This window comes from Phacochoerus africanus, chromosome 11 (genome assembly GCF_016906955.1).
Source record: "Phacochoerus africanus isolate WHEZ1 chromosome 11, ROS_Pafr_v1, whole genome shotgun sequence".
Classification (NCBI taxonomy): Eukaryota; Metazoa; Chordata; class Mammalia; order Artiodactyla; family Suidae; genus Phacochoerus; species Phacochoerus africanus.
This window is the reverse complement of record NC_062554.1, coordinates 130,138,192-130,158,452: the sequence shown is the minus strand read 5'-3', so window position 1 is coordinate 130,158,452 and position 20,261 is coordinate 130,138,192. Positions and strand designations below refer to the sequence as shown.

The following is a 20,261-nucleotide window of genomic DNA, read 5'->3' as shown; positions in this document are numbered from 1 at the left end:
ACAGCCTCCGGGGCCATCGTCATGTCACAGGACAGCAGAGCACACAGTGTTCCAATGAACACTGTTCCATTAGCCTCCAGGAAGCCAGGGACGAGCATAGTGCATTTGAAAAATATTTTCATCCAAAGTTTTTAACTTTTTTTTTTTTTGTCTTTTTAGGGCTGCACCTTCAGCATATAGAGGTTCCCAGGCCAGGGGGCCAATTGGAGCTGTAGCCACCGGCCTACACCAGAGCTACAACAACAGGGGATCTGAGCCGTGTCTGTGACCTACACCACAGCTCACGGCAATGCTGGATCCTTAACCCACTGAGTGAGGCCGGGGATCAAATCCGAATCTTCATGGATACTAATTGGGTTCATTAACTGTTGAGCCACTATGGGAACTTCCCAAAGCTTTTAATGTTTTTAAAAAAGCACTTAAGGAGTTCCCGTTGTGGCGCAGTGGTTAACGAATCCGACGAGGAACCATGAGGTTGCGGGTTTGATCCCTGGCCTTGCTCAGTGGGTGAAGGATCCGGCGTTGCCGTGAGCTGTGGTGTAGATTGCAGATGCAGCTTGGATCTCACGTTGCTGTGGCTGTGGCGTAGGCCAGCAGCTACAGCTCCGCTTCGACCCCTAGCCTGGGAACCTCCATATGCCGTGAGAGCGGCCCAAGAAATGGCAAAAAGACAAAAAGACAAAAAAAAAAAGCACTTAAAATGTGTGGGGCTGGCAAATTTTCAAATGTCCAGAAAAATCACTTGCCACAATTTCCTAACAGCTTGATGAGTTGAGTTTTCACTCTACTTCTTAATACATTTGTCAAAGAGATTAGAGCCATGCTTAGCACATCATGGGGGCTTACCAACCCCCCGTTTACTCATAAATTCATGCAGTGTTGGAATATGGTTTCTTCTGTTTCCCATCATCAACACGTCTATGCATTAACTGATTTAGGCCAGGGATGCACTCAATCTCCTCTGTGAACAGCAATAATGGATTATCTCCAGCCTCCCCTGCCACCCCCACCACCTGTCTCCTCTTCTGTTTTCCAGGTTTTAGTTAATGGTGCCATCATCTACTAGACAACAAAATCAACAGCAATAATAGTAACTACATTAATGAAATCTGTAGGATATGCTTTCTAAACACTTGCCAGGCTATGTACATCACCTTGATTTTTTTCTCCCTAAATTCCTGCAAAGTAGGATTATTTTGGTTCTCAGATGCAGAGGGTGAGAGTCAGAGAAGTTAAGTGACTTGCTTCAGGCTACCCAGCTCCTAAGGGGCAGAGATGCATCTGACCCCTTTGCTCTGCATGCAGTCCCAGGTCCTGTCCAGAGGGGGCGCTCCGGCACAGCTGCTGTGCAGCATCCCCACAGGCGCTAACCCTAGAGCTGCCAAATCTGGGGTGAAACCTGAGGCCCTAGCATTCCCCTGGTCTAGGGACACCCCCGTGGAAGAGGAGGAGGTAAGTTCCCTTTCCTCTTGCTGAGCCTTGCAGGGGACCTGGAGGCAGGGATGTGGTCCCAGGTGCAGGGCACCCAGAGAGCTTCACTGCTGGCCACCAGCCCCAGGGAAGAATGTTCCCAGAACTCAGAGCAGCCAGCCACACTCCTTATTCGTCTGGCCTCCCTAGCTCCTGTCAGGTGCCAGTCTGCTGGCTGCTGCCTAGAGCAGGAGGGACTTGGCCTGAGCAGAGAGACCCCCTTCCCTGCTCATCCTCCGGCCTGGCATTGGCCTCCCACCCTCTCTCTGTTGGTTTCTGGAGACCCCAACAAAAGGTTCGCTCATGCCCTACACAGGCTTCCTCAGTTTTCCATTTGCTGTTTGACTTTTAGTTCATGTTTGACTTTTTAAAAGTGTAAAACAGATCAAATTCATCTGGCAATTAGCCTGCAAGTAAATAGGATATCCTTGTGTTCAAAATACCCACTTGGAGCAATGTGGGTCCCTCCATCCCTCTTCCTTCTGACCCTGTCGGGGTGCTATTCTGGAAACACACTGAGAGCCTCCCCGTCTGGGAACCCCTCTACTTTCCTTCCTCTCACGTATGTACACAGAGCCTGGCAGGGCACAGGTGAGACTGGCAGGGCACAGGTGAGCCTGGCAGAAGGACAGAGGAGCCGGTGGATTCTAGAATTTGAATCTAGACTTTCATTTCCAGCTGTGTGACCCTGAGCTTTTGTTTTCCTTCTCTCTCAAGTGAAAACTGGAACAGCTCCCTGGCTTGTGCAGGTGACAGAAGGCTCTCCTCCCCACCTGAACTTGGTAAAGTGGCTGGCACGTGGTAAGGTCTTATCCCATCCAACTGTGGCTCATTTCTTCTATGAGGTCTTCCTTGATTATCCCAACTGGAAGAGACAGCTAACTACTAGCCCATCCCTACACCCCACTTTGTCATCACAAACAAAACCTGAAGTTTATTTAGGGGAGCAAAGTGCCCAGCTAAGAAACTACTTTTCCCAGACCCCTTTGCCATGAGGGTGTGCATGGGTCACAGGAAGGGCCAATGAGAAGTTGCTAGGAGGGATGCTGAGAACGCTTTTTATTTGTTATTTTTAAAATTTATTTAAGTATAGTTGATGTACAGTGTTGTGTCAATTTCTGCCTACAGCAAAGTGACCCAGTCATACCTACAGAAACATTCTTTTTCTCATATTATCTTCCATCGTGGTCTATCGTTGCCTGTGCTGTACAGCAGGACCTCATTGCTCCTCTATTCTAAATGTAACAGTTTGCATCTACACCTCCCCGTCCATCCCACTCCCCCCCCCCCCACCTTGGCAACTACAAGTCTATTCTCCATGTCTGTGAGTCTGTTTCTGTTCTGCAGATAGGTTCATTTGTGTCAAATTTTAGATTCCGCATATAAACGATATAAAAACATGGAACGCTTCCCAATTCTGCATGTCCTCCTTGCTCAGGGCCCGTGCTGATCTTCTCTGTACTCTTCCAGTTTTAGGATATGTGATGCCAAAGCGAGCACTGAAAAAGCTCTTTAAAGACGGCTGACTCAAGCGGCTGCTTTTGTCCCTTACCCTCTTTCTCCTTTCTCTTGTCTGGAGTACACATGCGATATCTGGAGCCACAGGACCCGTGTCATGACCATATGGCGACCTTGAAGAGGAAAGTCACATACAAAGCAAAAGAGTAGAAGAAGCCTGGCCCACTGGGGGCACGGTTGACCAGACGTCAGGATTTATGCTACAGGAGGGAAGAAGAAATCGCTTATTTACGATTTCTATTACATGCAACCCAGTGCAGTCCCTGTGGATGTGTTGGTTAATGACCCTTCCCCCTCCTCTGAGCTGTGGTCACACATAGGGTCACAACTGTACTTGGGGAGATTTTGGTCATAAGCAAAGCAGCCTAACAATCCAGACTTTTTTGGAGCCTCACGTGCGAGGAGGAGGAAGTTTCTGATACCCTCGAGGTGTCTGTGCCCCAAAGCTCATGAGGTCCTGCACTCATCCCCTGGTCCTTATCCTTTGGGGGGAATGAAAGATTGATGCTGAATGCAAGGCAAACACTGTCTGCAGGACTGTAGGATTTGTTCCATCAAAGGCAGGATGAGAGGGAGCAGAGGCCAGCAGAACTCTTACCCAGCTGCGAGGTCTGGAGAAAACCTGGTCCCCTCTGATTCTAAGAGCATGGATTCTAGACCATGGAGAAGTGATGAGTCCTACTTGGGCAGCAGAAGTATTTCTTCACATGTCCACATTCTGTACCCCAAGGAGCTCAAGTCTGCACTTAAATTTAAAGCATTTCTGCGCTTCCCACATCCCAGTTCCTGTGCTCAGTGCTGCGGGAACTCAGAGATGAGAAAGACCCCAGGCTTGCCCTCAGGGAGTTGGCAGTTGAGTTGGGGGTGCACACAAGCTTCTCTGATTCTCACGTATGAATGCAGGACGTTGTGGAAAGGCCCTCACAGAAGTTGAGAGGGGTGAGGGGTAAAGACAGAGGAGGAGGAGACTGAAGCCTCAAAGGGACGGTGCGTCTGAGCTGGGCTTTGGCGAACAGGTGGCATTTCAACAGAGGGCAGCGTGGGGAGGACCTGCCCAGCCTGAAAGAGCAGCATGAACAGGATGCAGAAGGGTCACTGGTTGTGTGGTGATTTCAGAATGGTCGCAATCTAGTAGGACGACAGTGTGGGGAGCCCGAGGGGGTGAAACTTGGGTACTGAGTGTGGGAGATAAAGCCGTGACTGAGTTTCAAATAAAAACCATGGTGGCCAGCATTCGCTGCATGTGCAGTAAGTGCAAACCACTGTTCTAAATGTCTTCCGTGAAGTAATTCACAATTCTATAAGGTGAGGACTAGTACTCTGCTCATTTCATAGATCAGGATGCTAAGCTTTCACTAAGAAAAAGCCTGTTTGCCTAAAGTCAAATCTCTTGAGAAGAGCCAGGATTCAGCCCAGTTTCTAGGGGATGTGGCTTTTCTTGCTCAGATCTGTGAAATGAGCAACAGGCCATCGGAAACAGACTTGTGACTCTGATGCATCCTCCTCCGGGAGGCTCCCTGAGGAAGGGCTGGAGCAGGGAGAGAGTAAAGGCAGTACTTCCACTAGGAAAGTAAACCCATTAGGAGGCGCGGAGTCTAGTGAGAACTACTTGCAAGCCTGGTCTGGGGCAGGGCTGAGTGGACAGACGGGGAGGAAACAGGCAGGACTGGTGCTTGGGAGGCTCTGAGTATATGTAGCTGGTACGGAGGGAGCAGGATGATGACTTTCAAGAGAGGAGGAGGTAGAGGAGTCTGGGAGAAGAACAAAGGCTTCTCAGACTTGATCACACTTGTCCCCAGATTTGTCCTACAGATCCATCACCTGCATGTGACATGATGTGGGGGCAAGTTTCTTCACTGTGGTATTCCATGAGGTGGCAAAGGACTGGAACTAGGCTGAAAGTCCTCCAACAGGACACTGTTTGGATACATTATGGTTTAGCAGTACATTGAAATACTATATTTTTGGATGGCCTGGGAGTTAAGCACGGTCTTCACATTTCTAAGTGTTTGGAAAAAAATGAAGAATAATATTCTGTGATGTGAAAATTATATGAAATTTAGCTCTCAGTGCCCATCTGTAAAGTTTTATTGGAATCCAGCCATGTCCATTTATGTGTCATCTGTGTCTGCTTTCCCACCACGATGGCAGAGTTGAGCCCTGTGAAAGAGGCCTCGTGGCCTGCAGAGCCAAAGATATTTACAATCTGGCCCTTTACAGAAAAAGTTGGCTAACCTGACATAGGTCCCTGGAAAGCTGCACAAGAAATGAGCCATAGTGAGTGCCCCTGGGAGAGGAGTCCAAGGACAGAATTGGAAAGGAGACTTCTTACAGTGTAACTTTTGTAATTTTCAATCATGTGAATGTCTGACCGATCTTTAATTTAATTTGAAATTTAAGAGGAGAGAAGGATGCTTCCCATCCAGAACTGAAGGAAGAGGAGGGAGAAAAGGAAGAAAGGGTGACCGAATTCTAGCTCTTTAGCCATGGGTCTGGGTGAGGTCATGGGTCTCCAGTCAGGAGAGGCTGCAAGGTGAGTCGGGCCTTGACCTTGGCGTTGACTTGCTAAACCTCCAGGACAGCTCTGTTGCCCTGTGGGTGAGTCGTCACTGCTGCTCACGTGCCTAGAGGCCCTCCCTCAGAAGGGACTGGAAGCCTCTGTCTCTCTGCCTGCTGTGGGAACAAGGGAAACGGACAAGGAAACCCAGACTGCAGCCTCATCAGTCACTGATAAATAAGAAGCCCAGTGGAGTTCCCTGGTGGCCTAGTATTAAGGATTCAGCATTGTCCCTGCTGTGGCTTGGGTTCAATCCCTGGCCTGGGAACTTCTGCATGCCTCGGGCTCAGCCAAACTAAATCTATAAATAAAGGGGCAGAGTGGATTGGGAATGTGCAGCAGTGAGAAGGGCAGAAGGATTCTGGACTCTGGACACTGAGTCCTAGTCATGCTTAGCCACCAACTACCCCTGTGACCTTAGATAAGTCATTTTCCCTTTGGGTCCCAGCCTGGACCTGGCTTTTGGGTCCCAGGGGCCTGGACCAGAATGATGGTCATGCAGCTGCCACTCCTCTGCCCCCCTTCACCTGTTCCTGCCCGCTTTACCTACTGGGTATTACCGTGAGATTTCACAGAGGCCCTGGATTGAAAAAATGACAACCAGTCAAAACAGTGGCCAGTCTCACCTTGATGGTCTCTCTGTCACTCTGTAGCTGAGAGCTTTGCCACCTCCCCAGATACAACCTCTTAAGAGAGGGAGGTCAAAGGAACACCTTTCAGCCATGGATTGAGCAGTGGGGACCTCAGAGGGCCCAGGTGATGGCTGAGCTAGCAAAGCAGCAGCAGGCAAGAAGTGGCTGGGGAGGGGGTTGTGTGTCCGTGGACATGGTGGAGGCCCTTCTTGAGCAAATCCAGGCAGATACATTAACAGCCCAAGTGCCGTAGCAGCTGCAGCCTGCTGATTGGTCCCTGGGGAAGTCCTGGAGTGGAGGTGGGGCACCCTGAGTAGAGGACTTGCCACCTGAGCAAGGTGTGTGGCTGCATCTTCCTGGCCCTCCTGGTCATGAGCAGCCAGCTCAGAGGCTGGTCAGCATCCTCAGAGAGCACTGGGTGTATGGCCCACGGCTGCCCTCCAGGCCTGGAAGCCTCTTCTCTCCCTTTCCCTACAAGGCCCTATGCCTCATTTACGACCCAGCTCAAAACTCTCCTCTTGAACACAGAAGCCCGTTTGAAGGGGCTCCCCATGGCCAAATTTGAGATAATCTGATCACAAAATAAGTAATGATTGCAATAGATGATAACCTAAAGAGTAAGAATAAAGAAGGAAAGAATAAAGAATAACAATAAGAGTAAAGAAAGACATTTACCTATATCAGAATAGGCAGATGTTTGAATAAGTGAATACGGGGGAAGGACAGCCTCTTTACAGCAAAATTCCAACTGATGCATGTTGGAAGGTGTGAAGGAAATAGAAACAGAAAGCCACCATTTGGCAAAACCAGACTCACGATTGTTTTAAGTAAGACTCACCAATGGAAACAAACAATTGTGGGTGACAACAAGATGAGAAACAGGATGTTCACATAATCTCAAAGTAGTTTCCCGGGAGATGCCTATTAATTGCAAAGGGGAAAAGCGTAACTTTACAGTGGAAAAACCAGGCAGGCCCCACCTTGCTCAGGTGACCAGAGTCAACATGACACGTGACACATGTGCTGGCCTCGTGTGCTGCCGGATACAATGTGCCATGAAGCATCGCCTCTGCGGTGCTCTCGTCAAAATGCACAACCGGGGGAAACACCAGCCAAACCCAAATTGCGGCACATTCTACAAAACAACTGGCTGGTACCCTTCCAAATATGAAGGCCGTGAAGGAGTAAGAGGCAGGCGCCCTCCCAGACTAGAGAGACGAAGGAAACACGATAGCTAAGTGCTGTGGGTGAACCTGGACTGGCTCCTGGGCCAGATGAAGAGCGTTCGTGGGGAACTTGATGACATTCTAACGAGGTTTTTAGCTGATGTTACTCTCCCGGTTTTGATGACTGCACTGTAACTCCACAGGATGTTAACACTTGGGGAAACTAGGTGGAGGGTATTTGGGAATTCTTTGTATGCTTTTGCAACATTTATGTAAGTGAAATCATTTGGAAAAAGCAAAACAAAAACCCTTTCCTCATTGGTCCACCTCCCAGAGTCCCTTCCATGGCTGTGTATAGCTGGTGACATCACACAGGCTGTTGCTATCATTTGTTTATGCGTTTGCTCCCTCAGGCTCTGACTTCTAGGACGGGGACTAGGTCTCGTTAACCTTTGTTTTGGCCTCATCTTGTAAATCTCCTCTGGGTGGGAGCTGATTGGCTGTTGCTCTTCCAGAGACCCCTTCTACTCCACGCCTCCACTGCCAAAAGCACCAGTTCTTTCAGCTGCTCAGACCAGAGCCCTAGGAGTCGTCTCCATACCTCTCTTTCTCTCTCCTCCCAGGACTAGCAAGTCTTGTTGGGGTTCTCCAACAGTTGGGGGTCTCTAGAGTTTATCACCAACCAGACACTCCTCCCCCTCCTCTGCCAGTGCCCTCAGCCAAGGGTACTCATTTCTCGGAGGAACCTGAGCCTTATGACTTGGTTCTCCCGCACCCGCATCCTCCAGTTCTTTTCCACAGAACAGCCAGAGGGATCTTTTAAAGGAGAAAGTCGGGGTCTCCGGTCACTCCCTCCAGTGGTTTCCCGTTGCCATTAGCGTAAAATCCACATCCCCAGCCTGTCTCAGGAAGCCCCCGCCTTCTACTGCATCTGCCTCACCCCGACCCTCCCTGCCCTCCCTCTCCGGCTCCAGCCGCTGGGGCCTCTGTCTCTCCCACAGCCCCCTGAGTTAGTGTGGGTCTTCTGCAGCTCCTCACAGGACCAACTCCTTCTCAACATTCCAGTTTCAGCCCAGTGTCACCTCCTCGGATAGACCTTACCTAATCTGTTAGCTGAATTAATTCTCTTCTCCGGCAGACACTCTTTGTGTGAGGGCTTCTGTAACAAGCACCACAGACTGGGTGGCTTAAACAACAGAGATTCATTTTCTCATGGTTCTGGAGATTAGAAGTCCAAGATCAAGGTGTCAACCCTGACACCTATGGTCAATTAATCTTTGACAAGGGAGGCAAGAACATAAAATGGGAAAAAGAAAGTCTATTCAGCAAGCATTGCTGGGAAACCTGGACAGCTGCATGAAAAGCAATGAAACTAGAACACACCCTCACACCAGGCACAAAAATAAACTCCAAATGGCTGAAAGACTTAAATATACGACAGGACACCATCAAACTCCTAGAAGAAAACATAGGCAAAACACTCTCTGACATCAACATCATGAATGTTTTCTCAGGTCAGTCTCCCAAAGCAATAGAAATTAGAGCAAAAATAAACCCATGGGACCTCATCAAACTGAAAAGCTTTTGCACAGCAAAGGAAACCAAAAAGACAACTTACAGAATGGGAGAAAATAGTTTCAAATGATGCAACCGACAAGGGCTTACTCTCTAGAATATATAAACAACTTATACAACCCAGCAGCAAAAAAGCCAATCAATCAATGGAAAAATGGGCAAAAGACCTGAATAGACTGTTCTGCAAAGAAGATATACACATGGCCAACAAACACATGAAAAAATGCTCAACATCGCTGGTTATAAGAGAAATGCAAATCAAAACTACCATGAGATATCACCTCACACCAGTCAGAATGGCCATCATTAATAAATCCACAAATAACGAGTGCTGGAGGGGGTGTGGAGAAAAGGGAAGCCTCCTGCACTGCTGGTGGGAATGTCAACTGGTAGAGCCACTATGGAGAACAGTTTGGAGATACCTTAGAAATCTATACATAGAACTTCCATATGACCCCGCAGTCCCACTCTTGGGCATATATCTGGACAAAACTCGACTTAAAAGAGACACATGCACCCGCATGTTCATTGCAGCACTATGCACAATAGCCAGGACACGGAAACAACCCAAATGTCCATCGACAGAGGATTGGATTCGGAAGAGGTGGTATATATACACAATGGAATACTACTCAGCCATCAAAAAGAATGACATAATGCCATTTGCAGCAACATGGATGGAGCTAGAGAACCTCATCCTGAATGAAATGAGACAGAAAGACAAAGACAAATACCATATGATATCACTTATAACTGGAATCTCATATCCAGCACAAATGAACATCTCCTTAGAAAAGAAAATCATGGACTTGGAGAAGAGACTTGTGGCTGCCTGATGGGAGGGGGAGGGAGTGGGAGGGATCGGGAGCTTGGGCTCATCAGACACAACTTAGAATAGATTTACAAGGAGATCCTGCTGAATAGCATTGAGAACTTTGTCTAGATACTCATGTTGCAACAGAAGAAAGGCTGGGGGAAAAATGTAATTGTAATGTATACATGTAAGGATAACCTGACCCCCTTGCTGTACAGTGGGGGAAAAAAAAAAAAAAAGGTGTCAACAAGGGGTTGGTCCGTCCAAGGGCTGTGGGAAAGACTTGCTCTGTGCCCCTTTCCCAGCTGCTGGTGGCAGGTGGCAGTCTTTGGTGCTCCGTGGCTGGGAGGTGCGTCACTCTGATCTGCCTTCATCGTCACATGGCATTCTCCCTGTATGCCTCTCTCCAAGTTTTCCTCCCCACCCCACCCCAAGCCACAGCAGTGACAATGCTGAATCCCTAACCACTAGGCCACCAGGGAACTCCCAAATATTCCTTTTTTTTTTTTTTCCCAGAAAACCAGTCATGTTAGATTAGAGCCTACCTAATAGTCTCATTTTAACGCAGTTACCTCAGTAAAGACCTTATCTCCAAATAAGGTCATATTCTGGGTCAACCTGTGACTTTCGGTGGAACACAGGTCAACCCGTAACAGTTCCATCACTTTGTTTTACTTAGGGCCTTTATACCATCTTAATTATCTCATTTATTTGTTTGTGGTCATTGTCTGCGTCTCCCAACTACACCGTAAACTACACGAGGGCAGGGAGCTGCCCCAGCTTTAGTGCCTGGTCCTTCTCCTGACCTGCGGAGGGACACAGTCCATATTTCTACAGCATGAATCAGAATACTTCCCTCCAAGCGCCCCAGAGGAGAGCAACAGACCCGTCCTCATTCAGTTTCCACCAGAAACCCACGTGCTCACTACACGTCCATCGCTTAGCTCGATGGCCAGCCCAAGATCTGCGGCATCAAACCCTGGATCCAGCCGTGAATCTCAGAGCCTGAGAAATGCGCTCCACTGGTAAACGCTCAGTAATACTCACTGAATGTTGGGTGAATGACAGCCACACATAGTTCGGATTTTGACCCAGGTTTCCTGCCCCCCAGACATTGCAACATAGCCTGGTGGCTAGGGACATGGGCCGTGGAGCCAGACTGCTTGGGTCTGCCACTTAAGCAAGACCTGGGTACATCACTTACCCACCCTTTGCATCAGCTTTTCCAACTACGAAATGGAGACAACTATAAAAGTATGTCCCTAGGAAGTCACTGTATAAAATGAGATCCCATGTGATGAACAGTGTTTAACCATGAGGAAGTGCTTCATGCTAATCCAGGTCTCATCTTTTAGGCCTGGTCCTGAGGTTTCAGAAAGTTCCTAGTGGACAAAGGGACCAGAGCCCAAGAGGTGTCTCTGGGCAACAGGGGACACAGAGGCTCCAGGTTACTACTCAAAATCCCCATCTGCCCCCAAAGATAGCCATCCAGCACTGGGGAGATTTTGACCATTAAATGCTGGGTGGGCTTTAGAGTTTCACTGGTACTTCTGGCTGACGGAGGAGAAGAAAAAGGAGGATCTAATTCCTCAGACTCTCTCAGAACAGCCAATATGAGGTATGTGACTTCCAGATGACTCAGCAGGGCCAGTTTTCTTGGAATTGGTCACTCTGGCCCCAAAGTGTCCATGCTGCAACAGCCTCACTCAGCCACCCCCAGAAAAGCTGACCACCTTTCAGCTTGCTTCCTGATTTAATACTTATTTATAGCCACATGTACGGACTTAGAGACCAACGAGGCTAAAAATACCCCTACCCCACTTCACTTCTTTGTTTTTTGTAGGTTCCTTGTTCTAATTTTACAGCTCAGGAGACTGGAAATTGCTGTCAGAATGGAGTGACTTCTGGGGGTGGCAGGGGGACCAGAGGACACACAGGCTTTGTTCGGGAGACAGGGGGATCCATTCCCAACCTCAGCTCTCAAGTCAATGTGCTATGATGTTTTGGGATATCCTCCTCCCTGCTGCATCTCAGTGTCCTTCTCCTGAAGGTAGAATTGAACTTGATGCTCTAGGGTGTTTTCTTGCTCTTCATTCACAGCTAAGTGCAACGGTACGCACGGAGAAAGCTGACAGATACACCAGAACCACTGATCACTGTTCACTCATTCATTTAACAAACACTTATGAAGCAAAAATGTCATGTGTTTGATGGTGGTAGTGTCATGGAGAGGAAGAGAGTAAAAAGGGGAGACAGACTTGGAGGGGGTGCAGTTTTAACTAAGGAGGTTGGGGAAGACCTCACTGAAAAGGTGGTATTTGCCTGAAGACAGGAATGAGGCTGTGCCCGGGAGGAGAGGCAGTGCGCAGGCAGAAACCTGCGGGGAGCTGTCCCAACAGATGGGCTGCAAATACCAAGGCCTCAAGGTGGGAGCACACCTGGCAGCTTTGAGGCCACTGGGTCTGGAGTGGAGAGAGTAGAGAGTGCAGGCGAATAGATGGAAAGGTAAGATGGGCCACTGCTCCGGCTGGGACGGGGTGCCATGGGTGGGCGTTGAGCTGAGGGGAGACCTCAGCTGACCTCCTTCTTCACAGGATAGCCTGGCTGCTGGGACAGTTCCTAACAAACTGCGGGGCACAGGTGGAGGCCGGGACACTATTAAGGAAACCTGCAAACCAGGCAAGGGTGACGGTGGCTTGGAATAGCGTGAGGGCGGAGAGAGGGAGGAGGGGTCGGGATCTGTATGTATGTGGAAGGGGAGGCTGATGGACTGGGGACGACATGAGAGAAATGGAAGCCAAGAGTGACTCCAAGGTTTTTGTCTTGGGCAATGATGGAATTGCCATGACCTCAACTGGAGAAGACAATGGGAGGAGGAAAAATCAGGAACTCCGTTTTACACCCATGAGGAGAGAGATGCCTATTAGACATCCCAGCGGAGGAGTTGAGTGGGCAGTTGGATATGAGTCTGGAGGTCAGGAGACCGTCTGAACTGGAGGTGTACATTTGAGAGTTGTCAGCAGGTACATTTATATGGTACAGAAAGCTGCAGGCCTGGGTGAGGTCCCCCAGAGGGTGCGAGAGGGTCCCAGCTCTGAGCTCTGGGGCACACCAACAATCAGAGGTCAGGAGGTGAGAAGGAACCAGAAAAAGGGATCACTGGTCACTGTTCACTCATTCATTTAACAAACACTTATGAAGCAAAAATGTCATGTGTTTGATGGTGGTAGTGTCATGGAGAGGAAGAGAGTAAAAAGAGGAGACAGACTTGGAGGGGGTGCAATTTTAACTAAGGAGGTTGGGGAAGACCTCACTGAAAAGGTGGTATTTGCCTGAAGACAGGAATGAGGCTGTGCCCGGGAGGAGAGGCAGTGCGCAGGGAGGCATGGCTGACACCTCTCCAGGCCTTAGTGCTTCGTCTGTAAAGGGGAGGCTTTCAGGGTCCCCCTCCCACTCTGATATCTGCGCCTGTAAGATGCTGAATGGAACTGTGCCCAGACTGCAGCAGGAAATCCTTTCCCAGTCCTTGTCTTGTAAGTGGGCCCCAGGCTCCTATTTGAGCTGCCCCCTGGGGTGGGAGCAGCTGCAGATGGCCTGAGGCAGCTGGTCACAGAGACAGGTAGGGAGTGGAGGCTGGCAGCCCTGGCCCAGAAAGCCTTCTGCCGGCCCCTCTTGGGGAGCGGGGGAGGGCTGGAGAAGTAGGAGCCGGCTCAGCTCTGATCCTGCTTTCCTCTGTTGGCAAGAAGCAGCCAATCTTTTCTCTTGTGATCGATGCCACCAGGGGGGTAAATGCTTGGGATACCATCACGCACAGGATTCTGAGCATTTCTCACAGAAAAGGGAAGAGTGGCTTCTAACTGACACCATTATCCTCCTTCTCCTCTCTCGGGAACTTGAAGAAATCTCTTTGCCGCCTGCCCAGAGGTCATGACAAGTCAGAGCTTTTTCCCAGGATCTCTAGACTCTACCTTTGGAAGGAGCAGAACCAGTCCTGGAAGCCACTGGGGTGTCAGGCCTGCAGGACTCCTGGCCTCGAGGAGTGTGGGCTCAGCAGCCCAGCCAGCGTCGGACCTGTCGCTCCCAGCCGGCACACTAATCCCTCTCGGGGAGCCCACGCTTAGCCCAGCTGGGGAGCGCTGGTTTGACTGCTACTAATTAGTCACTTCCCTTGCACATTTACTGTGATAAACATTTTACATACATTAATATTTTAATATATTGTACACACGTGTATATATGTATACAGAGTGTATATTTGAGTGTGTATACCTACACACTCTATGTAGATATATACACACAATCCACAGGAATCCTACTATAACACCTCATAGTAACTGAGTAGACATAGCACAATTGGCTCCAAGCGCCTCCTCTTTCCTGTACTGTCACCATAATGAGACTCCGAGTTTTGCGCAGTTGAATTCTTGGGATCCTGATTAATGACGTTCCCATCAGGTACGGCCATGTTATTGCTCCCATTTACAAAAGTGGAAAGTGAGGCTTACAGAGATTAATTTAATTTACTTACCTCAAGTCACAGGAGATTTGAACCCGGGCGTCCTGGCTGCGTGGCCGACGGGCTTCACCCCCCTCGCCATGTGTACAAAAGAATCTGTGAGAGAGAATAACGCAGGGGATCAAGCCACTCCGTTGACGTGGAATCTTCTGTGCTCTTTGTATTACCCCCCTCCATCAGGGGCTGCGCACCGAACACCGATACAGCCTCTTTCCAGGATGTTGGTAACTCAACCCCCATCGGTCTGGGTCGCTGTGAGGGTAGAGACCACAAGCCCACACTGGAGAGAGGAGTGGAGCATAACAACGCCTATCGAAGGGTTCAGAAATGGAGAAACTTGGGTCCAATCCTGGTCCCACTGCTTATACCCCTACTGCCTCATGCATGTCACTCGGTCTCCCCGAGCCTCAGTTTCCTTATTTGTAATGTGTGGTTTTTGTGCATAATAAATGAATGAACACATGAAAAGCCCATATGCAGCACAATGTTTGACACAAAGCAAGTGTTCAATGGTACCAGCAAATGACTTTTCTGGGAAAATATTACATTTCTAATAATTTAGCCCCTGGAGATGGAGTTTAAGAAAAAGAGTTTAATTGATTGACTGATTGATTGAAGTACTGGCCTTGCCTGCGGTATGCAGAAGTTCCAGCATCAAGGAACTGTGCCATTGCAGCGACCTGAGCCACAGCAGTGACAACACTGGATCCCTAACCCACTGAGCCACAAGGGAAGTCCCAAAAGAATTTAGGTCCGGGCTCTTTACAGAAACATGCTTTGGGGCTATTGCAAGAATTCAACGAATTAAAATAAATAAAGCACCTAGAAGAGTGCCTGACACATCACATATGCTCAACAAGTGGTGCTTTTTTTCTTTTTTCTTTTTTTTTTTTGTCTTTTTAGGGCCACACCTGTGGCATATGGAGGTTCCCAGGCTGGGGGTCAAATCGGAGCTGTAGCTGCCAGCTTATACCGCAGTCATGGCAACACCAGATCTGAGCAATTCTGCAACCTACACCACAGCTGACAGCAATGCCAAATCATTAATCCACTGAGCGAGGCCAGGACTGAACCTGTGTCCTCATGGATATTAGTCAGACTCATTTCCACTGAGCCACAATGAGAACTCCAACAAATGGTTCTTAATCTGGGTTTGATGGGTGAGCCTTGGGGGACTAAGAACTACCTGATACTGCATATCAGGTATGAATGCCTCTTTCTGGGGCCAGACTTCACAGTTATCATTAGCTTCTCAGGGAGGTCACCAACTCTCAAAATATTGAACATTTCAGCTTTAGAAGTTTTTCCCATCCTTCCAGCATATATCCTCCTAATGTGGTTTGGGTTGAGAAATTTGTTTACCCTGTTAGAAGTATGATTAACGTAGGAGTCCACAGGACTGAAGAGGCCAGATGGACTCGCCTATTGGGGAGGGGGTGAAAGTCAATGAATGACACTGTGGACACCATTTTTTGCTGTCCAGCCATCTGCTTTTGCATCCTGGCCTTTAGCTGTTTGCAAAATGTGGATGACTAGATGGGCAATCACCAGTAAGTGAGCTGGTTTTCACCATGCCCATGCTATGGGCACTTTCAATGTCTGCCAGGCAGACCGTGTATCCTGAGCCCTGTGTGTGTTCGCCATCTTTTTTTTTTTTGTCTTTTTTGTCTTTTTAGGGCTGCACCTGCAGCATATGGAGCTTCCCAGGCTGGGGGTCCAGTTGGAGCTATAAGCGTCAGCCTACACCAGAGCTATAGCAACACAGGATCTGAGCCATGTCTGTAACCTACACCACAGCTCATGGCAATGCTGGATTCTTAACCCACTGAGCGAGGCCAGGGATTGAAACTGTGTCCTCATGGACCCTAGTCAGGTTCGTTAACTACTGAGCCATGATGGGAATTCCTGATCTCCATCCTAACCTGTGGATTTGGATACATCAAAGAAATCTTCACACTGTACCCAGGAATAGACAGGGGAGGGTCAGCCTCGTTTGGTGACTTTCAGTGACATCTGTCTAAGGAGATCATCTGCTAGTCCGTGACAGATGTTTTCTTATACTAGTTTTTCTAACATAGCCACATTGATTACCAAAAGAGTCAATCTTTAAGGCTGAAGCTTCCCTCCTGAACAAGGGAAAAAAAACAACCCCAGCAGAACTGTAACACCTAAGCTAAATCTTCCTCCCTCTGAAGTTCAATTCTTTATCACCTTCCTCTTTTGTGTTTCAAAGGCAGAGAGAAAAGGATTCACCCAAACTGTGAAATATTCTTGGCTCTCCCAATTCTGGGAAAGTTATAAAAACCCTTGGAGGGATGGAATTAAGATGGTGGAATAGAAGGACTGGAGCTCAACTTCTCTCCTAAAAACAACAAAATTTACAGTTAAATGCTGAGCAATCTTCAACCAAATGGACCAGAAATCTTCAAAAAGATATCCTACTCCAGAAGACAAAGAGGAGGCCACATCAAGAGGTAGGAGGTGTGATTACACGGCTGCAAGCCCCACAGACTGGAAAGTAACTGGTTCACAGAGACTCACCTACAGGAGAGTTCTGAGCTCCACATCAAACTCTCTCATGTGGGGATCTGGCATGGGGAGAAAGAGTCCCTGGAGCATCTGGCATTGAAGGCCAGTGGGGCTTGTGAGCAGGAGCTCCATGGGACTGGGGGAAACGGAGACCCCATTCTTAAAAGGCACACACAAACTTCACATGCACTGGGTCCCAGGGCAAAGCTAAGTCTCCATAGGAATCTGGGTCAAACCTGACTGCAGTTCTTGGAGGACCTCCTGGGAAAACAGGGGTGAATGTGACTTGTGAGGGAAGGACATTGAAAGCAAAGCTCTCAGGAATATTCAGCAGCACGCCTTTCTCTGGAGGTGGCCATTTTGGGAAAATCTGGCTGTACCCATCAACACTGAGAAGCCCCAGGGCAAACATCAATCCAGGTGGGATCACAGCCCCACCCATCAGTAAACAGGCTGCCTAAAGAGCCCCCAGGCACACAGCCCTGCCTCTAATCTCACCCAGAGACAAAGCCCCACCACCAGAGGGAGGCATCAGCTCCACCTACCAGTGGGCAGGAATCAGTCCCTCCCATCAGGAAGCCTACAGCAAGCCCCTGTACCAACTTTAGCCACAAGGGGGGCAGACACCAGAAGTAACAGAGACTATAACTCTATTATCTGTAAAAAGGTCGCCACACCAAAAACCTATAAAAATGAAAAGACAGAGAACCATAACTCAGATGAGGGAGAAAGGAAAAACCCCAGAAAATCAGCTAAGTGATGAGGAGATTCTCAGCCTCCAGGGAAAGACTTTAGACTGTTGATGCTGAAGATGATGCAAGACATTGGAAATAAACTGGAGGCAAAGATGGACAGTTTACAGGAAACACTGAGCAAAGAGATACAAGACATAAAACTTAAACAAGAAGAGATGCAAAATACAATAACTGAAATTAAAAATTCACTAGAGGCAGCTAACAGCAGAATATAGGAGGCAGAAGAACAAATAAGTGAGGTGGAGGACAGATTCATGGAAATCACTGATGCAGAACAGAAAAGAGAAAACAAATGAAGAGAGTCTCAGAGAACTCTGGGACAATGTTAAATGCTCCAACATCCGTATTATAGGGGTGCCAGAAGGAGAAGAGAGAGAGAAGGGGACAGAAAAAATATTCCAAGAGATAATAGCTGAAAACTTCCCTAAAACGGGAAAGGAACCACTCACTCAAATCCAGGAAATGCAACGAGTACCATATAAAATAAACCCAAGGAGGAACACCCCGAGACACATATTAATCAAACTGACCAAAATTAAAGACAAAGAGAAAACACTGAGAGCAGCTAGGGAAAAGAAACAAATAACATACAAGGGAACCCCAATAAGGTTATAGGCAGATTTTTCAGCAGAAGCTCTGCAGGTCAGAAGGGAGTGGCATGATATACTTAACGTGATAAAAGAAAAAACCTCCAACCAAGATTACTCTACCCAGCAAGGCTCTCATTCAGATTTGAAGGAGAAATCAAAACCTTCACAGATAAGCAAAAGTTGAGAGAATTCAGAAACACTAAACCAGCTTTACAACAAATACTAAAAGAACTTCTCTAGGCAGAAAAGAAAAGGCCATAACAGGAACAAAAATACCAGAAATGACAAGGTTCACCAGTTAAGGTATATATACAGTAAAGGTATGAAATCATCCATGCACAATTATGCCACCAAAATCAGAAATTATGAGAAGAGGCGGGTACAAATGCAGGACACTGGAGACACACTTGCAATTAAGAGACCTACAACTTAAAACAATCTCATACACATATAGACTCTTATATCAAAACTTCAGAGTAACCACCAACCAAAAATCTACAACTGATACACAAACAAGAAAATCCACTCAAATACAACACTAAAGGTAGTCATAAAACTAGAAGAGGAGAGAACAAGAGAAGAAGGGAAGAAAAAAGAGAAACAAAAACAAATCCAAAGCAATTAACAAAATGGAAATAAGAACACACACATCAATAATTACCTTAAATGTTAATGGACATTTAACCAAAAGACATAGACTGGCTGAATGGATACAAAAACAAGATCCATATATATGCTGCCTTCAAGAGACCCACTTCATTTCTAGGGACACATACAAATTGAAAGTGAGAGGATGGAAGAAAATATTTCATGCAAACGGGAATCAAAAGAAAGCTGGAGTAGCAATACTCATATCAGACAAAATAGACTTTAAAATGAAGAATATTTTAAGGGACAAGGAAGGTCACTACATAATGATCAAAGGATCAATCCAAGAATAAGATATAACAATTTTAAATATCTACACACCCAACATAGGTTCACCACAATATATAAGGCAACTGCTAACAACCTTAAAAGGACAAATCAACAATAACGCAATCATAGTGAGGGACTTTAACACCCCACTTACAGCAATGGACAGAGCATCAAGACAGAAAATCAATAAGGAAACACAGGCCCTGAATGAAGCATTAGACCAGATGGACTGAATAGATATTTATAGGACATTCCATCTAAAATCAACAGAATACACATTCTTCTCAAGTGCACATGGAACATTCTCTAAGATTGATCACATCCTGGGCTACAAATCAAGCCTCAGTAACTTTAAGAAAATTGAAATCATATCAAGCATCTTTTCTGACTGCAATGCTATATGACTGAAAATCAACAACAAGAAAAAAATTGCAAAAAACACAAACACGTGGAGACTCAACAACATGCTACTAAACAACCAATGGATCACTGAAGAAATCAAAGAGGAAATTAAAAAATACCTAGAAGCAAATGACAACGAAGATACGACACTCCAAAACCTATGGGATGCAGCAAAAGCCGTTCTAAGAGGAAAGTTTATAGCAATACAAGCCCACCTCAGGAAACAAGAAAAAGCTCAAATAAACAAGCTAACTTTACATCTAAAGCAGCTCGAGAGAGAAGAACAGACAGGACCTAAAGTTAGTAGAAGGAAAGAAATCATAAAGATCAGAGCAGAAATCAATGAAATAGAAACGAAGAAAGCCATAGAAAAGATCAATGAAATGAAAAGCTGGTTCTTTGAAAAGATCAACAAAATTGATAAACCCTTAGCCAGACTTATCAAGCAAAAAAGAGAGAAAACTCAAATCAAAAATTAGAAATGGAAAAGGAGAAGTAACAACAGACATCACAGAAATACAAAGGATCATAAGAGACTACTATATGTAACTATATGCCAATAAAACGGAAAACCTAGAAGAAATGGACAAATTCTTAGAAAAGTACAATCTTCCAAGACTCAACCAAGATGAAATAGAAAAGATGAATGGACCAATCACTGAACTGAAATTGAAACTGGGATTAAAAAAGTTCCAACAAACAAAAGTCCAGGACCAGACGGCTTCACAGGAGAATTCTATCAAACATTCAGAGAAGAGCTAACACCTATCCTTCTGAAACTATTTCAAAAAATTGCAGAGGGAGGGATAATCCCAAACT

The 20,261-nt window shown here is 47.0% G+C and overlaps 1 long non-coding RNA gene and 1 other non-coding gene across 3 annotated transcripts in view; both read right to left on the bottom strand.

The window, feature by feature from the left end:
* Window positions 1-20,261, bottom strand: part of LOC125111304 (uncharacterized) — a 92,970-nt gene that overhangs the window by 20,570 nt on the left and 52,139 nt on the right. For both annotated transcript variants that reach the window (XR_007130853.1, XR_007130854.1), the window contains exon 3: window positions 14,261-14,344. This is a non-coding gene — a long non-coding RNA (uncharacterized LOC125111304). The remainder of the gene's footprint in view (window positions 1-14,260; window positions 14,345-20,261) is intronic.
* Window positions 2,864-2,970, bottom strand: LOC125112331 (U6 spliceosomal RNA). The gene has a single exon (XR_007131124.1). It is a non-coding gene; the product is annotated as a U6 spliceosomal RNA (small nuclear RNA).